The 21,811-nt window shown below is 48.0% G+C and overlaps 1 protein-coding gene and 1 long non-coding RNA gene across 3 annotated transcripts in view; one reads left to right on the plus strand and one right to left on the minus strand.

Annotated features, from left to right (window-relative positions):
• Positions 1 to 21,811, plus strand: part of adarb1b (adenosine deaminase RNA specific B1b) — a 117,495-nt gene that overhangs the window by 23,755 nt on the left and 71,929 nt on the right. For both annotated transcript variants that reach the window (XM_086145328.1, XM_086145329.1), the window contains exon 2: positions 16,843 to 16,912. The gene's annotated coding sequence lies outside the window, so the exon portion shown is untranslated. The remainder of the gene's footprint in view (positions 1 to 16,842; positions 16,913 to 21,811) is intronic.
• Positions 8,556 to 19,128, minus strand: LOC147234713 (uncharacterized). Its single transcript, XR_015106038.1, has 3 exons — positions 19,048 to 19,128; positions 16,519 to 16,740; positions 8,556 to 8,694 (listed from the first exon to the last, which is right to left on the minus strand). It is a non-coding gene; the product is annotated as an uncharacterized LOC147234713 (long non-coding RNA).

Here is a 21,811-nt window from a genome sequence, read left to right on the forward strand (position 1 = left end):
TAATGAGGGGAAGGGTGAATCCGATGTGCCACGGGGGAGGTGGAGAACGGTGGGGCTCGAAAAGCATGGATGGATGCAACTGCTTGAAGTGAAATACATCCGGCGTTCGCAAGGCACGTGCCCCCCTCCGGGTCTAAATGGTAAATCCAAAGTAAACAAAAACAAAAGATATGATAAAATACAGAAATCAGGAATGTCCCAGTGGTTCTTCCTTTCCAGTTTGCTTGGCTCCCAAATTTCAGCATGGCTCAGATGAGCACATCCGCAACCGTTTCTGACCGTGTGTTAGCTAGCAACAAGTGTTAGCACCTGTTGCCACGGCGACTGATATTGATAGACGAGTGTATCAAATTATGAGTTTTCCCAGATACAGCTGTTGATCAGTCGATTTTTTTCAATTATATTTTATTTAAGATGATACTTTATAGACCCCCATGGGGGGAATTAGTTAATTTATTTATTAATGTTAATTTTTAATCTAACTTTTACATTTTAATTTAATGTAAATTAACTAATTTATTTGTTTATTGCACCATGATACAAAACCGAGATCTGAGTTAGGAGCGAGCGGAATGGCGGTTTGACAAACGACCAATCTTTGCCAGATTTGTCGACGGGTATTCATTTTATTAATCAGACATGGCCATAGTTTTGTAAACACGAGTGTTGCCGTGGCATCCCTCTGCGTTTTTGTGTCACGCTCGTTTCCCATTGTTCACATCTTCGGGATGTTAGCCGCAGAAGCTAACCGCTAAGGCAATTTGTTCCACGTTCGGGGCTAACCAGGATGGGTTGCCCCAAAGTCCCCCGCCCCCCAGGATTGAACCGTTACGCTTCCCATTATTATGATGACGGAACCAACCCCCCCCCTCCCCCCGCCTCCCACACACACACACAGTTTTTTTAAACAATCAAAGCTCCTTGTTTTATCCTTTAAGAGGAAGAGATGATGAGTCTTTCGGGTCTTCAGTCCATCAGCTAAAATGGGCCCCGTGGTAATTGGTCTGTTTGAAGTGTGTGTGTGTGTGTGTGTGTGTGTGTGTGTGTGTGTGTGTGTGTGTGTGTGTGTGTGTGTGTGTGTGTGTGTGTGTGTGTGTGTGTGTGCGCGCCAGGAGCTGGGTTTCTTCAGAATGAAAATGATTGTAGTATCTATGTTCACATATATATTGATTATTAGAAGCTGAGAGTCAGGATGACCTGTGGGTTTAAAAAAAAAAAAACATCTACAATTCCCCTTTCAAAGTAAAGGCTGGTTTTAAATCCACATTCAGACAGTCTCGTCTCAACGGGGGCTCTCTAGGCCCCCTAGTGGCAATAAGCAGAAATGTATAGAACCACACCATGAATGGGGAACTGACCCTCTGAATCCGACGCAGGATTTTATGGGTCAATCTGCTCAATCCACCCCGGGATGTCTGAACCCTCTCTTGTTTTGGAAATGAAGTGTGTGCGTGTGTGTGTGACGTCAGGATGCAGGTTCAACTGAACGGTCCCCCGCAGCCATGACTTATAAACCCCAAATCAGCTTTTTAAATCCTTTTTTAATTTTTTTTTTTTTTTTTTTATTCCCCGCCGCTGGCAGTATCTACCTACGCGTTTCAGCCAACACCTTCACTGCCGTTTGGAAAACCTGAACCTCAAACCGACCGCCTCCACCCGCTCAATTAAACTTTACAAGGGAATTCCTCCGCGCCCTCCGGTGTCGTCTCCGCCGCCACCCCAAACTCTCCCCGCCTTGGTGTCGGCTTTTTGTTGATTTTAATCAGTCGCCACATCGCTCTTCTTTTGCTCACCTTGAAGCAGCCAGACCCTCCTCTCCTCACGGTCATAACATGGACCTTGCCAAGGTCAAGCCACACCTCTGGTAGGCCCTTCTTATCCTGCCCCTGCGTGTCATGGCTTTATCCGCTGGCTGCTGTGACTTGCCCTGGCGTCTAGTAGGTGGTTTCTCTCCGATGTTGTTATAAAATACCATGATGATGGAACGTCAGGAGACTCATCTCCTGGGCTGGAAGGAGAAGGAGAGAAGGTCGCTTTGAGGAGATGGGCCTAAGATGGGATAAGTTTGCATGTTCTTTCAAATACACTCTTGCGGCCATGTCTGCATACTTCCATGCATGCTTCTCATTGCTTGTCAACCACTAGAGGGCAGTACTGAATTCAAAGTTCACTTCTAAGGTTTTGTTGTTGTTTGTTTTTTGCTGCTTTCTTACTGTAGGAGCCTGTTTGCTGTCCGAATGCACCTGATCTTTGTGCATTCGGACAGCAGAGGAACCAGGGACCATGGACCTCAGCTCCCAGAACCATTTTAGCCCTGAATCCAAGCCAGGGTCTTTTTTCATTTTGAAGGGAACTCATGATGTAGGTGCTTGGTCATTGGTGGAACTCATAAGCCACTGCCATTACAAGATATTTCTTGTGGACTGTGGAGCGGCACTTTGAAAAACTACTGTGCTCCCCAGTCAGTGCTTATCTTGAGGCCAAATGGACAAAACCAGCAAGAAACTGAGAAAGGAAGAGTTCCTTGCGCTTCTGGCCTGCTGCATCACAAAGGGGTTTCCAGAGATTGTTAGGGCAAGCTCTCGTCGTTTTTGTCTTGTTCTTCACGACGGTCTGTCGACTGTGGTTAAGTGGCGGCGTGACACAGGAGGCAGAGCGATCCGCTTTGGAATCAAACATTTCTGGTTCAATTCCCAGCTCCTCCTTGTGTGTCAAAATGTTGTTGAGCTAGACAATGAACCCCTAAGTGCTCCCCTGGCGCTGGTCAACGGCATGCCTACTGCTTATGGTTCATCCATGATGGGTTTATTCCAGAGAATGAATTTCCCCACGGGATTAATAAAGGATAAATTATTATTATTATTATCATTATTTTTATTATTATATTGTACTTCACACTGGTCCCTCCTGGCGTCCCTTACTGCCCTGTGAGCATGCAGAAACTAAAAGGTCACCCTGGATGAGGGTACTTCCTAGGACAATACCGAGCTAGACACTTTTCTGTCTGAAAGCAGACAAAGAAGGAGGCAGAGTGTTGACAGCAACATCTATTAAATACATGTGCGCAGAATTTTCCTTCCTGGTTCTACCGATGTCGTCGTGTTCTCTGCCCCCGCAACACTGCCCCCTCTTGACTCCCGGGGTTACTGCTCCATTTGCCGCGTTGGGCTATGCAAATGCAAGAACACCGAAAATGTAGGAGGGGAAATAATGTCAGATCTCGCACTCCCCGCCGCCGTCGGCAAATCCAGCGGGAAGTTGCTTCTATGAAAAGCATCTTGACGTTTAAACATTAAGGAAAACGTGAGTCATGCTAGCAACGTGCATTAGAGGGGTGACATCACTGGAAGGGCCGGGAGGGTCGCCCCGGTAACTCGCACACTTCAGAGATGGGGAAAGGTCACGCTGGCCTCCATCCCGCGTCCAATCACGAAGCAGAAGGGACAGAGGGGGGGTGAGGGATTCCGGTGTTTCGTCGTGTCTGTGAATCTCTCACGAACGGAGATCTGTGGAATTTCGAAGGGCCAAGATTCGGGCGGTTGTTATTGCCACGGTGACGACACTGGAGGTCAACAGTGGCCCGGTAGGGCCGGACATGATGCGTCCATGAGATCAGCGAGGGATTGAAAAACAATTTAGCAGGGAATTCTCCGGGATTACTATGACATTTGAGATGACCTGGAAGTTAGAGTTGGAATTATGGACTGAAATTATGCATTAAATCGAACAAAATAAATAAATATAGGATTGAAATGACATATTTTGGTGTGTGTTTATCCTCTGATAAAACACAAATCATCCCTTTTGATAAAATACCAGTTTTCCCATCCAAATGTCTCAGAATTGATCCCTTTCAAATAGTTTACTCATAAACGACAATCAGGCTGATGGACCGATTGCTTTGTCTGCGAAGGTTCTCATTCGTCCAGGTCATGGTGAATTCTTGTCTAAATTGTCGTGTTGTGGCAGCATCTGGACTTATATTTCACCCTGGCACTTCTATTGGGGAAATCCCCACAGGTCATCTGAACTGAAGAAGCCTCTCGGATGAGGGGGTGAAATGTCTTCAAGTGAAGAAATTCAAGTCCAGTTGCCATGACAAGAAGATTTTGACAAGGACCAATCACTTTCATTCATTCTTGCATCTTGCAGTCCAGGTCTCAGGAGGGCTAGCGCCTGTCCCAGCAGCTGGGGTTCACCTTCTCATTCACATGTCATCTAGAGCAGAAGTCTCCAACGGATCATTTGGTACTGGTCCACAAAGAAAATCTTTCTTTGCGTAAATTATACATTTTTTCATTAGACCTTCCGAAACGTTAAAAACGTCAGTTTCCGGCTTCGCTCTACGGCTTAATTTAATATTGTAATTGCCTAATATAAAGTATAATTGTTGTCTTCAGATGAAATAATGTGAACTGATAACAGTTTTCCTGGTACAAAAAATGTCGGGGACCACCGGTCTAGAGAAAAATAACCATACTCAGTGTCGCCCGGGATCATTTTCAGATTCTGATTCACCCTTTCATCGAGAAATCCAACCGTTCACTTTGCAAAATAGACACACAACTTGTCATACGGAAAAAAGCAACCAGTTACCGTCTCAGACACCTGCCATATTGAAAAAAAAAAAAAAAAAAAACCCATTTGATCACTCATTCGTGTCATAGAGGCACATACAAGCATGCACACGCACAGATTTATAGCCATGTATGACACGTATATCATGTAGAGACATAACAATCCTTCGTCCTGTCATCCACATGTCATGTAGACAAACAGCCATTCATTCTGTGCCTCTCCACATACACTGGAATTGAACCGGGACCCTTCATGCTGTGAGGCAGAAGATAAAAATTAGAAAACCAAGCTTGTTTTTCCTCGGAGCTCCTCCGTATAGAGACATTAGCGTCCCCCGCGCCGCGGATGACATATTCAGTGGTTATTCTGGGGGGGTGGGCTGTCAATCCCGCGCTGGCCGCCGTCCGGCCGCCGTCCATCCGCTGCTCACTGACTCTCACAATATTCATTTTTCCCTCCTCGGGTTTGTAGTCATCTAACAGACGGCGGTGGCAGCTTTTTATGATTTACGAGGCCGGCGTTTGATCGTTCGGCGGCAGAGATAAATGGGACGATAGTTAGCCGGCCAGCGAGCCGTGCGCATTTGTTCGTGTTTGTGTGAGTGTCTGCGCGAGAGAGCGTTCCCTGCCATGTGTGACCCTTTCAGCGGACCCGTCATTACCATCATGTGATTGATCGCCCAGTGACACTTACTCGTCCTCTGTCATCAAAGAGCCAGTAATTTCCCTGTGATTGATTACTTTCCCCCCTGCTGGCCAACCAATCAGATTCCCCCTTCCCCCCCGCCCCCTTCGCAGAGCATGCGAGCTCACGAGGCCACCGTAGGTCGCCTGCCCCGTTTCACGAGCGTGACATTGCCGAAGGTGAGGGAGAGGAGCTGTTTTTATTTTTTTCCCCTTACCTGCAGTTTCACGGAAATGACGTGCTTGTGTGTGTGTGTGTGTGTGTGTGTGTGTGTGTGTGTGTGTGTGTGTGTGTGTGTGTGGGTGTGTGTGTCCAAGGGTCCTTGCATTAAATAAAAGAAGCTAACCTGCAGGCTGTCGACGGTTCATATAAGATGCACAGATGAGATGCCGAACTTCAGTGTTTGAAATATTCATAGAGCTGTAGTGTATGTTAGACATTGTGCAAAAGACCTGTTTGTGTGTGTGTGTGTGTGTGTGTGTGTGTGTGTGTGTGAGAGCATGAGCATGTGTGTGCTCTGCAGCAGCAGATGGCTCAGGGGGGAGTTGGGGGAGATTCGGACGGACCACCTCTCGCTGCCGCAGCCAGCGTCACCAGAGAGCCCATTACTATCAATTTCACAGCATCACTGTGTGTGTGTGTGTGTGTGTGTGTGTGTGTGTGTGTGTGTGTGTGTGTGTGTGGACTCATACTCTAGGTAAATCAGCGTGGCCCCTGCTATCCCTGCCCTTTCAAGGTGTTAGGGGAAAATTACTCCAGAATGGTGTTGCAGTATTTAGCATTAGCATTTAGCACAAGTGCTTGTGTGTGTGTGTGTGTGTGTGTGTGACCTAGTTGAATAGGTACTGTTTTTTTTTTTTCACAGAGGGAAGATGTTCAGATGTTATCATCAGTACTGTGTTATTTGAAAATGGCTACCAAACCCAAAGGTCACGTGACCAACCCAGCTGAAAAGAACACTGTCCAGCCTCAATGTTGTGTCTTCATCAACTTCATCAACTTTCCTTTTCCTCGATCCACTCACTTTTAAAGCAGGGTTCAATGGTCAAAGCTAAAAAGTGACATTGAGAATAATGCGCCACATTCCAACAAAAGTCAGTGTATGAAGAGTGTACCAGCTATTGGGGGAATTTGGGTATTTCAAGGAAAGGGTAAAATAAACAAGGTTAAGCGTTAATAAAATTTCATGTTTGATGGGCCGGGTTAAAAAGCAGTGGGCCATATATGGCCCGTGAGCCGTAGTTTGACTTCTTCATGACCTCTTCCACGGCATCCATAAAGCTCCTCTCTGGTTTTTCTCTCGAACCTCCTGGCAGTTCCATCCATGTCCTCACCATCTCAGCCTCACACAGCATCTCCTTTTTTCTTTCCTTTTTTCCCCCGAACGAATTAGGGGGTGGAGCCATTCCTCGCAATCCATCGGCATACGGCATTGCGAGATTTTGATCACGGCTCGTGTTTGTCACGCTTCGAGGCGCCACTGTCAGGCGGCGTCCGGGATTCTGGCGGGAAAGGTCGTGGTGTGCGGCGGGCCCGGGGCCCTGCACTTGACAAGTCACGCCAGCCGCCGCTCGCCGCTCTTCTCTCCGTCACTCGCTATTTGACTTTTCTTTCTTCTCCCCTGCCTGTTTTACATTACAACCCCGAGCCCTTTCAACCCCCCCCCCCACACACACACACACGCACAGCATGTCAAAAAATAAAACAACCCCAATTAGGCTATATTTGTTTCCGTCGGAACAAACGTTATCGAATTGATCATCTTTCATTTGGACCTGCGGTGGTGGAGGGTAATAGGGAGGTCTTTTTTTTTTCTTTGAGTGTGTGTGTGTGTATGTGTGTGTGTGTGTGACGGCTATTTTCACCCAATCCCGGCATATTCACAATTACACCAATTGGCCCAGGGGTGTCCTCCATTGTTTATCCATGTGTCACAAGTGATATCTCACACATGGCCAACCCGGTCTGAAAGCACTTGGAGGAACTGTGCCGCCCCCTCCCACACATACACACACACCACACACCCTTTTTTTTTCTCCCATCATCGTGTGTGTGTGCGTGTGTGTAAGGGGCGGTTGGATTGACAAACGCCCGTGGCCATAATAGGAGAGTGGGCTTTAAACATTCTCATAGCATGCTCTTTCTCAGCAACCGAGCAAGAGCGTGATGTCGATTTTACGAGCGTGGCCACACCCCCTATTAAAACCAAAACAAAAATAAAACAAATAAAAAGTGTTGTGATGTGCTCGCCGTTACGAGCTTCCTCTCGACTATTTCGTCCCCCCCGTGCTTCTTTTGGATTTTTTTTTTTTCCTGTCTGCGGCCGAGACGGGCGGCGGCGGGCAGAACCAAGGGGAGCTCACGAGCGAACGAAAACAACCAAAACAGATCGGTGGTGCCAACGGAACGGTGTACAGGCATGGGACGACAGTGGCTAAAAATAAACATTACCTCGCCGAACCCATTTCTTGATTTTTGGTGGAGGGGGGGAATAAAAAAAAAAAAATCAAAAAAAGCAGTAGGCGCTCAGACGGACTCACCTGGCACACACTATGAATCTATGAATCACCCCCAACTTTTTTTTTTTTTTTTTTTTTTTTTTACTGGAAAGGCCAGCCCCCCTTTCCCGTGCTACTGTTTGGAGCCTTACGATTGGCTGGTTATGATCACATGACTGACCAGAAAAGCCTCCGGAGGCACGTTTGTTTTCCCTAAATCTAATTAGGCGGCTCGCCTGGCTGAACCTGGTGAACAGGAATCCCAGGGAGCTGAAAAAAACAAATATATAAATATATATGATATCAATTATATAAAATAGAAATGATATAAAAAAACTGGATGAATGAAGAGCCAGGTGGTTTGATGTGAGGACCAGGAATTAGTCCAGACCGTCATCGCAATCACATTGAGAAAGGGAAAACTAAACGAACGCGTACACATGTTGTTTGGAGCTTCACACACACACACACACACTCACAGGTATGAATACTCTACCATGCGGTTCGAGGCTCTGATCTCGGTTCTCTCCATGTTCCTCCTGCCTGCACGTTCTCCGTCGTTCTCCTCCACCCAAAATACACGTCCACTGAAGAGCTCATAGTTTGTTTACTGTTTAATGTAACTTAACTGCTAATTTGCTGATTTTGAAACTTTTAAACTTTGAAACTTTGAAGACTGAATTGTCCGGACTTTGAATCAGAGGCTCTCTTTACTCTGCGTATTTGATTGACAGGTGATCGTGTGATTGATCGGTGATTATTTCATTCAATGATGAATGAATGGAAATGCACATCCACGAGTAAAGATTGAGCGTCACTTCAATTTTGTTTACATTTTTGCCAGCGATGCAGTGGAGCCAATCCCAGCTGTCTGTGGGGCCAGGAGGCGGGGCTTAACCTTGTCAATCACAGGGGCCGCACACGGAGACATCCACTGTGAGAGGAAGAAGGAGAACATAGAGATGGAGAACATGGAGGTTCAGTAGTAGTACTACAGCACTCCGGTGAATACTACTCTCAAGTTACACAAGTTTAATTCAGTAATGGGGACCGTTTGATGGAAAAAACACTTCTTCCAGCAGCTGGCTACTGTGATATCATACAGGAAATTAAACTGTTGAAAATGAGACACACACACACACACACACACACACACACACATGCATGCGCGCCAACAAGGAGTGCATTCACTATGAATGAGCGGCTGAACAGCTCAGTGTCCCCTGTGTGTGCGAGGTCGACGGCCCGGGGAGGATTAGCGAGGGAGGCGTGTCACATGAATGGGAGACGGAGAAAAGAAAGGGAGGAGGAAGAGAGGGAGGAAAAAAAACCACAGTGATCTTAAAGGAAGCGATAATTCCCCGGAGGGGTCCGAGAGCACAAGCATCTCGGGGGCCGTGAATCTCGTTAAATCCCGGCTAACCCACACGCGCTCGAACCTCCGATGGCGTGGTGGGAGTTCCTGTTCCTCTTCACCACCCAACCCTCCGAACGAGCACATCGTGTTTATTTTCGTCGGCGCACCCCTGCATTATTCATGTCCGCCGGTGGTCTTGCCTCCGGCGTCCCCGCCGGGTGGCTGACATGCACAGGTTATAATCTTACCTTCTTAAGAATCTGCCGCCTTTTACCTTTTTTTTTTTTTTTTTTTTTTTTTTTTGACGTCTTTTAATGTCCGACGGGTGGGGGGGTCGGTTGTTGACTTGAGTTGTGAGAATCCGCAGTTGGAGAAGTTTGCGGGTGGGGCGGGAGTTTGGGGGAGCGTAACTGAAAGATGTTTGAAAATAACCCCCCCACCCTGCTTCAGCAGATGTACGGCGCCGCCGCCGCGAATGGCGCTCGCGGCTCCCCTGGCCTTCGCCAGTTTCCATATGTTTCCCTTGGCATTCGGCCACAGCCCCCCCCCCGCAGTTTTCCAGGCAGTTTCCGTGGCTACGTGGTCCGAGGGGGCGTCGCAGCAACAGCCCACCACCTAAAACAAACATAGGGTCTGACAGCCCTGGTGCATCCGGTCGTACAGGGGGCCATGTTTTTTGACATCTCTTCATGTAAACTACCAAATCACACGGTTGCCGCGAAGATGGTTTTCGTCGCGTGCCTCACAAATGACCCGGCCGGGCTTTTTTCGCTCTGGACGCCGCAAAACCCAGCAACTCAGGTTGTTGCAGGCAATTGGTTAAACACAAGTACCAAAGCATACATTGGTTTACCTGGCTGCAGATTATTTATTCAGGGACCCATATAAACTGTTGTGTTCTTCATGCTCACTGCTCAGAACCATTGTGTTTACAGTCAACCAAATTTGAAAGAAATTTGAAACAACAAAAAAGATAAATATAGCAATATAAGTATCAGTTGTCACGGTAACAGAGTTGTCAGCGAGCCCACAAGACGGAACAGGTGAAAAAGATGGAACTTCAGTGTTCTGCCCGGAATTTGAACCTCGACCTGCCTCTGACCCGCGATGTGCTGATTGATCCACGCCGTCCTCAGGCAGAGCTCCGTGCCACGCTGCCACTCTGAGTTGGTAGTCAGGCGTGGGTCAAGCACACTCCTTTTACCCTTTATTCGGGGGGTTTCGCAAATCCGGCTGAGGAGAATTCCATCCAGCAAGAAGCCCGAGCCCGAATTCTCCAAAGTGACCCACTGGAACACGACCGTCTGTCGTAAGCGTTTTTTTTTCTTTTCTTTTTTTTTTCCAAGCAGTACTGCATTGACGTATTCAGGTTCCCTTTTTCTGCAAACAGCTGCAGTACTGAGAGTGTGTGTGTGTGTGTGTGCAGAGCATACCTTGTGTGTTTACTGTGTTTACCTCCTCTCTTGTTGTGTTTGTGAATTTATTTATTTTTTCCTGATTCAGCACATGATGTAACAGCGCATGCATGCACAGGTGCACGTAACAACTGCGGCTTTGCTTGTTTTGTCATCGTCTTCATGCAGTAACTGTACTTTTGAAAATAACGTTACTCATTTTGATTATTGTGAAGAAGGAACTGAACTGATTCACTCATTTATCGGCAGTGTTAGTATTTATTCATCCATGGGTTCACCCTGGACTGGCTGCCAATCCAGGGATACAAATAGAGATAATCAACCATTCACCCTCTCACTCACACACATTTATTTTTTATTTCTCCTTTATTTAACCAGGAAAGATTAAAAACCTCTTTTTCAAGAGAGTCCTGGCCAGATATAGAGATGAATATCCATTCACCGTCTCTTATAGAGACTTCATTCACCGTCATTCTTTTCTTCTTGCCACTCATTCACCCTCTCATTCACGTCATAAGACCATTCATTCATTCACATCCGAGACATGGAACTATTCATTCACTCATTCACATCTTTTATGTGACACTTTTAAGAACATACGGTACAACCGTTCTCCCTCTCACTCACACATCATGTAGATTTTAATATCCATTCACCCTCTCATTCGAACATCATATCCAGCTTCATTCACTCTCATTCTCTTCTTCATTTACCGACCACTTTTTCATCCTCTTTCACATCATATAGACACATGCAAGCATTCATTCATTCACATTCGAGACATCCAACCATTTGTTCACTCATTCACCGCACGTCATATGAGATTATCCATTCACCCTCTCATTCGGACATCATATAGAGACTTCATTCATACATTCACTTCTTCATTTACTTACTACTGCTCTTTCTTCTCACTTTCTCATTCATACCTCAGGAGCCGACCTACAACCTTCATCATACAGATGACTAACCATCATATAGAGATGTACAAAAATTCACCCTCTCATTCACATGTGAGATATTTGCGCTCATTTATAGAGAAAACGACGTGAGCTGAGAGCGAAACGCCGATGGCGGCGAAAGGGAAAGAAAGAATACATATTAGAGTATTTATAGCAGCGTTCCTGCTTCCTCTCCTGACCCCGTGCACCCGAATGCCTCGCCATCCACGGCCTCGTGGGCGTGAGCTCCACCGGCTGATGGGTGGATGTTTTAACTCGGCACGCACACACACACACACATACGCATGGAGCCGGCATTTTGAAATCAAGTGCTGTGTATATTTAACAAAAAAAAAAAAAAATCTTTCTGTCTTGGTCCAGCTGATATATTTTAATTTTTTTTGAAAAGCGCCGGACAACTACCCAGGGAATCGGTGAACGCCAAAATCATCCACACGGACATAAGATGGATGGATTTGTGATTTATTAGGAAAAATCAAAAAGCGCATGTGTAGTTAAGGTGTTATTACTCATAGCGAGGTGTAATACTGTTTTGCGCCCGTCACCACGGCAATCGAGTAACGAATACCGACAGAAGGAGAGTTTAGATATGCCGTGTTTCACCGCATTGCACAAATGATTATTGGTGCCTCTCCCGCCCGAGGGAAAACATGTAGGCGTCATCGATGCCCCTCCATGTTTTCGCCGCCAGGTCGCCTCGTGCGCGGCAGCCAGTCAAACGACAGTGACCTCTTTTACCGCCTCCCTCCTCCCCAGTAATGAGCAGGGCTCTGACTCATAATCTATACCGCGCGACAGCGGCCGGGGGGTTAATCAGCCCGGCGACGCGGTTCCTGCGCGCGTGCCGCCTCGCGGAGACCCGTGTCACACCGAGTTATGCAAAGTGGCTGTCAGGCATCATGTGTACCCCCGCCCACCTACCTGACGGCGACCCATGCTTAGCCTTTTGCCGGCGTTTCGAAGGTGCGCCCCCCCCTCCCCCCCCCAGGTGGAATTAACACGTGCTATTAATTTGTTGTTACTGTTGTGGCTGCGCCGCGACCCAGGTCAGAGGTTTGCAGCATCAGTGAGGTGCGCTGCTTTCCCCTGAATCGATCGTGAATCGCGGGTCGGCGGCTTCAGGTAGAACCTCACGATCCCCTGGATCGGCCAATCAGGGGGAGGGTTTTGGATTCCCGTTGTTCGGAGATCGCCTGCTGTCCATCTGGCTCCTCCCCCCTGCAACGGCGAGCCTGACTATCACCTGGAAATAACCGCCGTCTACTAGCTTTTTTTGTTTTACTTTTCCCGGATTTTGTTTTCAATGAAGTGAAAATGACTCTCCCCACGGATTCCAGGCCGACACCTCTCTCTTTTCTCTCTGTCTGTCTCTCTTTTTTCTTCCCTCTCTCCCCCGAACTTGCAAGCTGCACAAAGCTGTCGGCTGAGGTGTCCAGAGACGCCTGACGGAGCGAGCAAGGAAAGCAGATGGGTTGGTGGGGAGGCGAAAGAAGAAGCGTGTGGAAATACACACACACACACACACACACACACACACACACACACACACACACACAGACGCGGCTTTAGCATACACCAAAGATAGGCAACTACTTGGGACCTTTTAAATCGGACATGTCCTTGCACTTGCTTTTCCTCCTGTCGTTCTGAACTGGAGACAGGCTGACAGGCACCAGCAGGGGGTCGGGGTGGGGGGGGCGGCGTTGTCTCAGCACTTTGAGCCGATTGGACGTCATCGTCCAAAGGTTACGCAACACCGATTGGTCCAGCAATCTGTGCGATAGACCTCTGATCCAATGTCTCCATTTCCAGAAGGCGTATTGGCATAAATAGATCATTTCGGCCTGTGCGATGTTGATCATTAGTCCGCCGTGGATTGGTTGTTTTTTTTTACTCCTCTTCATCGTTGAAGCCCCCCCCCCCATATTGTTGGTCATGTGATGTGCCGCCGCTGTGTCATTTGTGAACGGGGAAGAGTGGAAGGGGCTCCGAACCGGTGCGCCAAATCAGGCTCTCGCTGGATTTGTTCAGCTAGCTGGGCAGATTAGCTTTCTGTGTGATGTCGCGGTAGCCGACGACCTAGCCAGCTTTGCAAGTTTTCGTTTTCAGACATTTATGTTGCCACCGTGTTACGTCAGAACTTTACCATAATTTGAACGAAAAACCGAAACCCTGCATCTGCGGCACACTGCCCTGAAAGAAACCTGTCCCCTCCCGTCGGAGCTTCCAGCCAATAAGGTGCCTCGATGGCCTCGCTATGTCTCGGTTTTTCCCATCAGACAAGTCAGAATTGAAGCAAAATAAGCCTTTTATGAAGAGCTACGCTAGCCCTAGAACCACAATTGGTCTTTGCCTGGGGCGTCCGAATCCTGGCCACCGCATACAATGCATCTGCCCCCCCCCGAAGCACAGCTGCGGACCAATGGGATTTGACTCCAGCATTGCATCAGCGCCGCTGCTTGTCGCTGCCCTGACGTAAACAGGTCATCTTTGATCAGCGTGCCGTCATGATCTCCAAGGGCACTGTCTCAAGAGGAGACTCTCTGCGAACAAAGGTCGATCTGACCCTGAATGGCAGCCTTTGTTGCCCCTCCAAATGTTCCTGCCGATAAAGGCGCGGACTTGAGAGTCATCTGCCATCTTTACCCTGGTGTATGACCCCCATCGTGTCCCTCCTTCAGAACCCCGTTATTTCAAGATGGTTGGCGAGAATTTTAACGCGATCATCTCACGCGCATCCTGGTGCCTCCCAGGTTTTTAGGATTGAGATAATGAAGAGTGAGACTTCTAGAAATGTAGTGCTGGATTTCAATGTATCTTTGCACTGTTGAAACTTGTTGCACTTCCAGGAACCTTTCCAGGAACTAGTCCGATGCTTTGTGCACCGGAACATCAGAGAAGCCACGCGTCAGTTCCTCAAACCATTTTAGGTGCTACTCCAATGCAGGGTCTTTTTGCTTCTCCGAAGGGAACTTGTGGCGCAGGTGATTTGTGGAACTCATAAGTGACGCCCATTTCCAGAACCATCTTGCAAACCACAGATCACCGCCTCGTCGGCTGTTTTCTTGCAATGTAATGGACAGAACGGGTGAGAAACGAAGCTTCGAAGAGGTTCAAGCTCCTCTTGCCTGCTACGCCACAGACGGGTCTCCAGGGCTCGGAGGGGAACATCTGCATTTTCACCCCAAAAAAGTATGGTATTCCCAAACGGCTGACAAGTTTCTTCACACAGTGAAACAGTGCAGTGAGAAAATAAAAACACTTCATCCCATCTGATCCATGGTTGTTATTCCCGCCATGCAGAACATGGATGCTGTGGCAGCTCCATGTTGTCAATGTCGTCTTCCTCGTCGTCTTCTTCTCCGTGGTTTGTTTTTGAGCGCGAGCTTTAAGGTGCGCGTCGCAGACTCAGACTCCCATCCGTCGACGTCTGACACCTCGCAAACCGTTTGTTCCCTCAGCTTTAGAAGAAGCTGACGCTTGATGCTTGTTAAGGAACGGCCCACCCCATCCGTTCTGCTCCCGGTGTCAAATCCCCAACATTGGCTTCTTTAAATCACCGTGATTGACATCTGCCGCCGCTCAGGTGGAAGAAGTGCAGTGCTGGTTGCGGAGAGAGTGCAGAAAATGGAAGGGGAAAAAGGAAAGGAAGGGAAAAATAAAAAACCCTGAATCAGGAGCTGAGGTGACAGATCTCCTGAGAAGGAGGAGGAGGAGGAGGTCGACAGGAAGTCCTTGCAGATCGATACCTCCGTCCGTTTCCTTCCTCGGACGTTGAGATTTGGTTACGCCGTCCGGTACGACACCGGGGCCGCTGCCAATGTACAACAGTTCCCAAACGTCCGCACAGCATCCGGGGTTAATCACATTAACGGCCGTGTCATATGGGTGTATTTCAAGTATCATCCAAGCAGGAGTTAACAGAATTTCTGCAACCCCTCTACCTTTAAATCAGAATGGTACAGCCCAGCCTCCGACAACAGGGGGACAAATACCAGATTCAGGGAACGCAGAAGGTCAAGAAGGTTTTTTTTTTTTTTTAAGGTGACTTTGGAGCTACAAATCTACGTGGCCCCGCGGGGGTGCGGTGTATCTCAGCACCTTGGTGTGTGTCTTGAATACAGATCAGCGGACGCGTAGACTCACTCACTCGCACACACACACACACACACACAGCAGGCGAGCGGATGCAGGAGACACCGAGCTGAGCGTCCTTCCATATGCCCCGACATATGGCCTGCAGCCCCCCCCCCCCCTTTTTTTTAATGGTTCTGTCCGCGCCAGCGTCCTCGCCTGGGGACGTACTCTATCAGTCAGTCCATCGGGCGCTCCATCGCCACGGGAATGATCCATGTCAGTAGTCGTTTGTTCAGTTTGGCAGTTCTGCCTGCCATCCTTATAAGTGATCATTAGCGCCTGATCAATACCAGACGTTGAGTATTGATAGGATATCTTCTCTGCGAGCGTCAGGGAGCTGAAGGTTCCCCTGATGTCCTGCCATTATAATTGAAAGAACATGATTTCTCTATGATTTATCAACTACCTTTGGGTGCTGGTTTTTCAGTAATATGTGAATTATTTCCTGGTAAATGTATATACACACACACACACACACACACGTGTATATTAATGAGTCTGGATCTGAGGTGGTAAGTTTGTACCTTGGAGGGCAATCCTGTAGAGCAGCGGTCCCCAACCTTTTTTTGCACCACGGACCAGTTTAATGTGAGACAATATTTTCACGGACCGGCTTTTAAGGTGTGGCGGATAAATACCGCAAAATAAGATAATACGACCAACACAAAATCTGCGGTATTTTGTAAATATAATAGTAAAAGTGAATCCACTCTGCACTGGTATGTACCGTTATTAGCAGCGTCCTCCTGACGTGCGCCAACAACATATCAAGAGTAACATCCTCTCTGCGCCTCATGCTCACTGGTTGCTATGGTAACACTTAAACATGCCTTCAAAATAAGATACACCACAAAACAAATATAAAGTATATGAAAAATATAACTCACCATAGTGCCCTGAGCTTGTTTCTCTGCAACGAGCAGTCCCATCTAGGGGTGATGGGGGACAACGACACCAAAAGCTTTTTCTTTCAAAATACTCCAAAGGCTTGTTTTTTAATGCCGGGTGCTCGGTTTCCAGGTGGCGAAGCAGTTTTCATGGCTTCGTTGCCTCATTGGAGAGCCGGTCGCCGGATATAACGCAGAGCGGGCTCGGGGCGTGGGAATCACCTGTCGCGATAAATCCATATTTTATGTAGGTCATCCGTGATATGTAAATCTACATGTCCTCCTCTCCGTCCAGTCTCTGATGTATTTTTTCTCCCTCTGCAGGTGAGGTGAGGAACCTGCAGGCTGCCGGGTCCCGACAGGCCACACCCCCTCTGACTCCGCCGGCGCCGTGGTGAGTTCCAACATGGCGCCTCCCGCGCATCAATTCACACACAAACTAGACCCTTGAAGGATCTGAAGTAGTAAGAGTTTAAGGGTGCCCATTGAATGGTACCAGACATTTTCTTATCCCGGGGACGTTTCTCCTGTCTGTGCTTGTTTTGTTGTTATTTGTCGTGGCCATTACATGGTCATTTTTTAAGCTAATTCGCTAGCAGAGAGTGGTGCGGGTAGTAAGGTGGAGCAGGCGACTCCAATATCAGCTGTTATAACAAACACCCGGTCCAAATTGCAACCTTCCTCAATGCCTAGCATGAGCTAACGTTAGCAGGGGGCGGGGCCAGAGTTCACATAACCACTGGTGGAGCTCTTGTGCGACGCTGCCATCTTCACTAAAACCCTACACTTCCCGTTCTCCGTTGACAAGTACATCTCCTATCTCCACTCCGGCACTGCTATTTTTAGACCGGCTCAAATATCAGGGGACCCTGGACGCTGCCTCTGCCTTTTTTCTTTTTTTTTTTCCATTCTCCTCAGTTTGCTCGCACTGTATTTCAAATCCCCAAACCTCTGCTGTACCCTGTCGGGACGGATCCGTTTATACGCTCCCTCCCTCCCTCCTTCTCCCTCCGTCCGTCCTTTTCACGTTTGCCCCCTCTTCTTTTTTTCCCCCCACATGTCGCCGAGGAACAACCCAAAACGGTTTCGCTCGCCGCCCCGGGAGAGCGGGTGCCGCTCTGCAGGAGATTTAAAGTGATGATTACAATCCTGATGTCGCCGCCCGTCCTGGCCGGGCTGTTCACGTCAGATTACGAACCACTAAGCCTTAATTACAAAATCGGGTGGGTGAGATTTGTGTGATCTGGACCCGTGGAGCGGGTATGCCGGAGGTGCATTATGAGATGTGTGGGCCAGACAGTCATGGGTTTAAGGTGCAGCTGTTGCCACAGCAACGGTCGAGGGAGGGTGGTCTTTCCACCCCTCTTCTGCAAGCTCCATGTCCTTCCCAGAGTGAAGGTTAGGACCCCCAAGTAAATTTTACAATTAATCCCATTCTTTAATGTCTGGACACACATCATAGCTATCACCATGGTTACTGATGTTGAGGTCATGCTGACCCTGCTGGTTTCAGCGGATATCCTTTTCAGGACTGAAAGACGAGGGGTCACCCCCGACATGATTGGTCATGGGGACACCTGAGAAGGTCTAGAAGGTAAACAAACATGGCCGACAGGTGGCTGGTTGCCGGGGTTCAGCCGTCATTTCCTCATCCATCACTTTAGCGCAAACGGGATTTGTCCGCCCTCTCCTACCTTTGCCGTCCACCATCCCTATTTTGATGTTCCCATTACTTCCTGTTTTCTTCTGCCGCTACTCCCTGTGTCCTCCCTCTCATTTAGACCTCTCAGTAAACCGTACCCAACTGAGTCGGCACAAGTTTAATTTTTCGGGTCTGTCCCCCTCACACTAAGCGGTATCTGTGCCAACTAGCCATGCCCACCCCCACGCTCACTGCCCCCCAGTTAGCCACGCCTACTCCCCTCCAACTAGTAATACTCACTTTCTCCAAGTAGTCATACCTGCTTTCCACAAGTAGCCACCATCTCTAATTAGCCGAGGCCACTTCCCCTTACTGGCCACCTTTACTGACACCAATTAGCCATTCCCACTGGCCCGAACCAGGTATGCCTACATTCCCGAACTAGCCACTCCAACTATCCCCAACTAGCCAATCCCACTGTCCCCAATGAGCCATAGCCACTGCCCCCATGGTAACAATGCCTACCTATCTGTACCCACCGTCCCCAACTAGCTTCTGCCGCTATCCCCAACTAGCCCAGCCCTCTTTCCCCAACATGCCTACCATCTCCATCTAGCCACATCTACTGTCCCCAACTAGCCACGGTTGCTATCCTCAGCTTGCCAGCTATCCCCAATTAATGCTGAATGCCAAATCTTTGTTCATTATCCCCTCTGAGATGACGAGTCTGGTATATTTTTATGTGTCCCCCCTCCCCATTCCTCTGTAGCACACACTCCACTGCAGCAGCTCAGGCTCCTGTATCACCCCCCCAACACACACACACACACACACACACACACTCATATTTAACATCGGCTGACGTCACTGCATATTTGTTTACTTACCCGGCCAGACGTTTGCACGCAAGCCGCCGCTCCAACCTGCTGTTAATTTCCTTTAACTGCCCCGTGTTTTTATGACGACAGCTTCCTTGCATCCTGTTTGGTTGGAAACACCCCCCGCCCACACCCCCTCCTATTTCCCTACTATTTAGCGGCACATATCATAATCGAGTAATTACCGGCGCTGGTTTATTAGGCTTCTGACCGTGGGGTGTGGGGTGTGTGGGGGTGCGCGTCCATTTCTTAATTTGCTGTTTTGTTACGTGAGCTGTCAAAACCGATAAAATATGCCAATGCTTTAAAACCGAGAACATTTTAACGCCTCTAAAAAAATTAACACTTGAAACACTACCAGAGACATCGCTGCAGCTTCAGAACAAAGGCAGACGTTCTGTGAAAAGGAGGCTAATGAATGGTTTATTACGATGTAGTAGCACACGCTCAGCTGCCGCGGGAGTAAAGTCGCAAACGACGCCCCCCTCCCTTCCTCCCGTCCCCCCACTTTCATTTTTCATTGAGCGTTTTTATTGTGCAACCGCGACGCGCTGCACCAGCCGATGGCCCGTGGGAAGATTTCACCGCCATGAAAACACACACACGCACGCACAGACACCCATACCCACACAAAAATCAGGGTTGATGACATCACTGATGGGGGGGGCTGTGTATGTGCATGCTTACGATTGTGTTTATTTTTGTATCTGTTTGGGGCCCAAGGTCACCTCCGACCGAGCATCTGAAATCTGAAGGGATGATTAATTCATTAGCACCTAATCATTATTATTATTATTATTGTTATTATTATTATTATCATCAATAATAAAATGTGTATGTTTGTAAGTTAAATATATTTAATTATAAGTTGTTATGGTCTCACAGCAATCCAAAAACACGCACAGAAATGCACAGAAATGTGAATGAGAAGGTGAATGGCTGCATGTCTACACAACATATAAAGGAGAGAGTGAATGTGTGTCTCTATGACATGTGAATGAATGGGTGAATGTTTGTTTACGTGATCCTGTGAACCCTGCGTCTGGACCAATGACAGCGATTTTAGGTTCCAGCACCCTCTGCAACATGCACTTTAGGATAAGGGGATAGATAGTCAATGAATGACTGAACAGATGAATGTTTGTCTATAAGGGCAATCAGCACGATTATTAATTCATTATAATCATCATCTAGAGCTTCCTGTGTTGAGACTGTGAGATTTGGGAGGTCAGATTTAAAACAGCAGGGGAAGCAGCTTGCAGGCTGGAGGAAAAGAAAGAAGGGAAGAAGGAGGAGAAGTAGAGGTGGAAGAGGGAGGAGGAGGAGGCGGCGTCGCCTCCTGCGTTCACCTTCCTGTTTTCAAATGAAAAGCACCTGCTCTCTTTCACTCTGACATTCTCGTCGATCTGTTTCTCTCTCTCTATCGCCCTCTCTCTCTCTCTCACACACACACACACACACACACACACAGATGCCGGATGGCCCCAGTATCTGAGGCCGGCTGTGGAAGCGGCCTCTATCAGTTGCAACGGCGTCTGCTGAAAGTCTTCGCCGTGACAACCGTCTCCCAGAGGTTTTACATCACTTCCGGACAATTTCTGGCAGCTCAGACTCTGATCCTGAACCCCCCCCACTTCCATAGGGCGGTTTATTCAGCTGGTCAGACGACGGGTTGCGGCACTGCTATCGGCGACGTTGTCGGTATGCTTCCTGTCACATGCGTGCTTTCCTTGGAGGAGGCGGTTGACGTACCCTCCCCCCCCGACACAGCAGCAGGTCGTGTTTACGACGCTTCGATGTAATGCCAGCCGTCGGATCGCTTAGGTGTGTGTATGTGTATGTACCATCACACACCTCTGCTGTTTATATCATGTGACAAGCAGGAGAGCGAGACGCGCTTGCGGACGTAAATATACGGCGGGTTTGAAAAACGCCAGGCGCAAACCGTTTCGATGTGTTTATATAAATCCAGCCGGCGTCTGAAACCAGGCTTGAAGGCGATAATCATCATTATTATTATCATCGTTATTATTATCATCATTATTATGACTTCCCATCATTCAATCACAACTTTATCACCGGCTGTTTCATGAACAACCGCTGCGGCCAGAGCATCGTAAAACAGGAGGAGGTTTACGGCCGGTTTCACACGCAATGGGTCCAAAAAATTGTATCACGTGATACACAGTCAGTCGGGCATTTATATTGAATTTAACTGATTCCGAACATGATAAAGAAACTAAGTACATGGAGGCCAAAGGTAGAGAAATTTGCTGCAGAGTCAACAGGACATGTCTTGTAAATTAGCCAGGAAGAAGAAAAAAGGAAAGTTGGATTTTACTGACTGACTTCGTATCACGTGATTTGATTTTTTTTTTGGCTTTTGTAACAAATTTAACAGATTCTGAACACGATTAAAAACTAATAACATGGTGGCGAAGGGTGGGGAAGTTTATTTACCTGCAGTATCAGAGATTCAACAGGAAGTAGAGAAAAGAAAGTTTGACTTTACACTGTGAGCCCCGCCGGAGGCCCCGGCTGATTAAGAAAACCAAAACCAAGCAAAAAAAAAAAAAAAAAAAAAAAAAAGCAGGAAAATGAGTTAGCTGCATTTCCAACGCTTTAGAAAGGGTGTGATTAATAAAAGTCACTGCGGGGCTTTGCCCCTCCCCCATCCCGCATAATCCGCCAGCAGGCCGCAGCCAATCAGATGGTCTTACTCGGCTCCACACCCCGCCTCGCTAGCTTGCCGGCGCCGAAGACAAGGCGGTGT

Source organism: Fistularia commersonii, chromosome 4 (assembly GCF_037954325.1).
Source record: "Fistularia commersonii isolate RoL2024-O1a breed Wild chromosome 4, RoL_Fcom_v1.0, whole genome shotgun sequence".
NCBI lineage: Eukaryota > Metazoa > Chordata > Actinopteri > Syngnathiformes > Fistulariidae > Fistularia > Fistularia commersonii.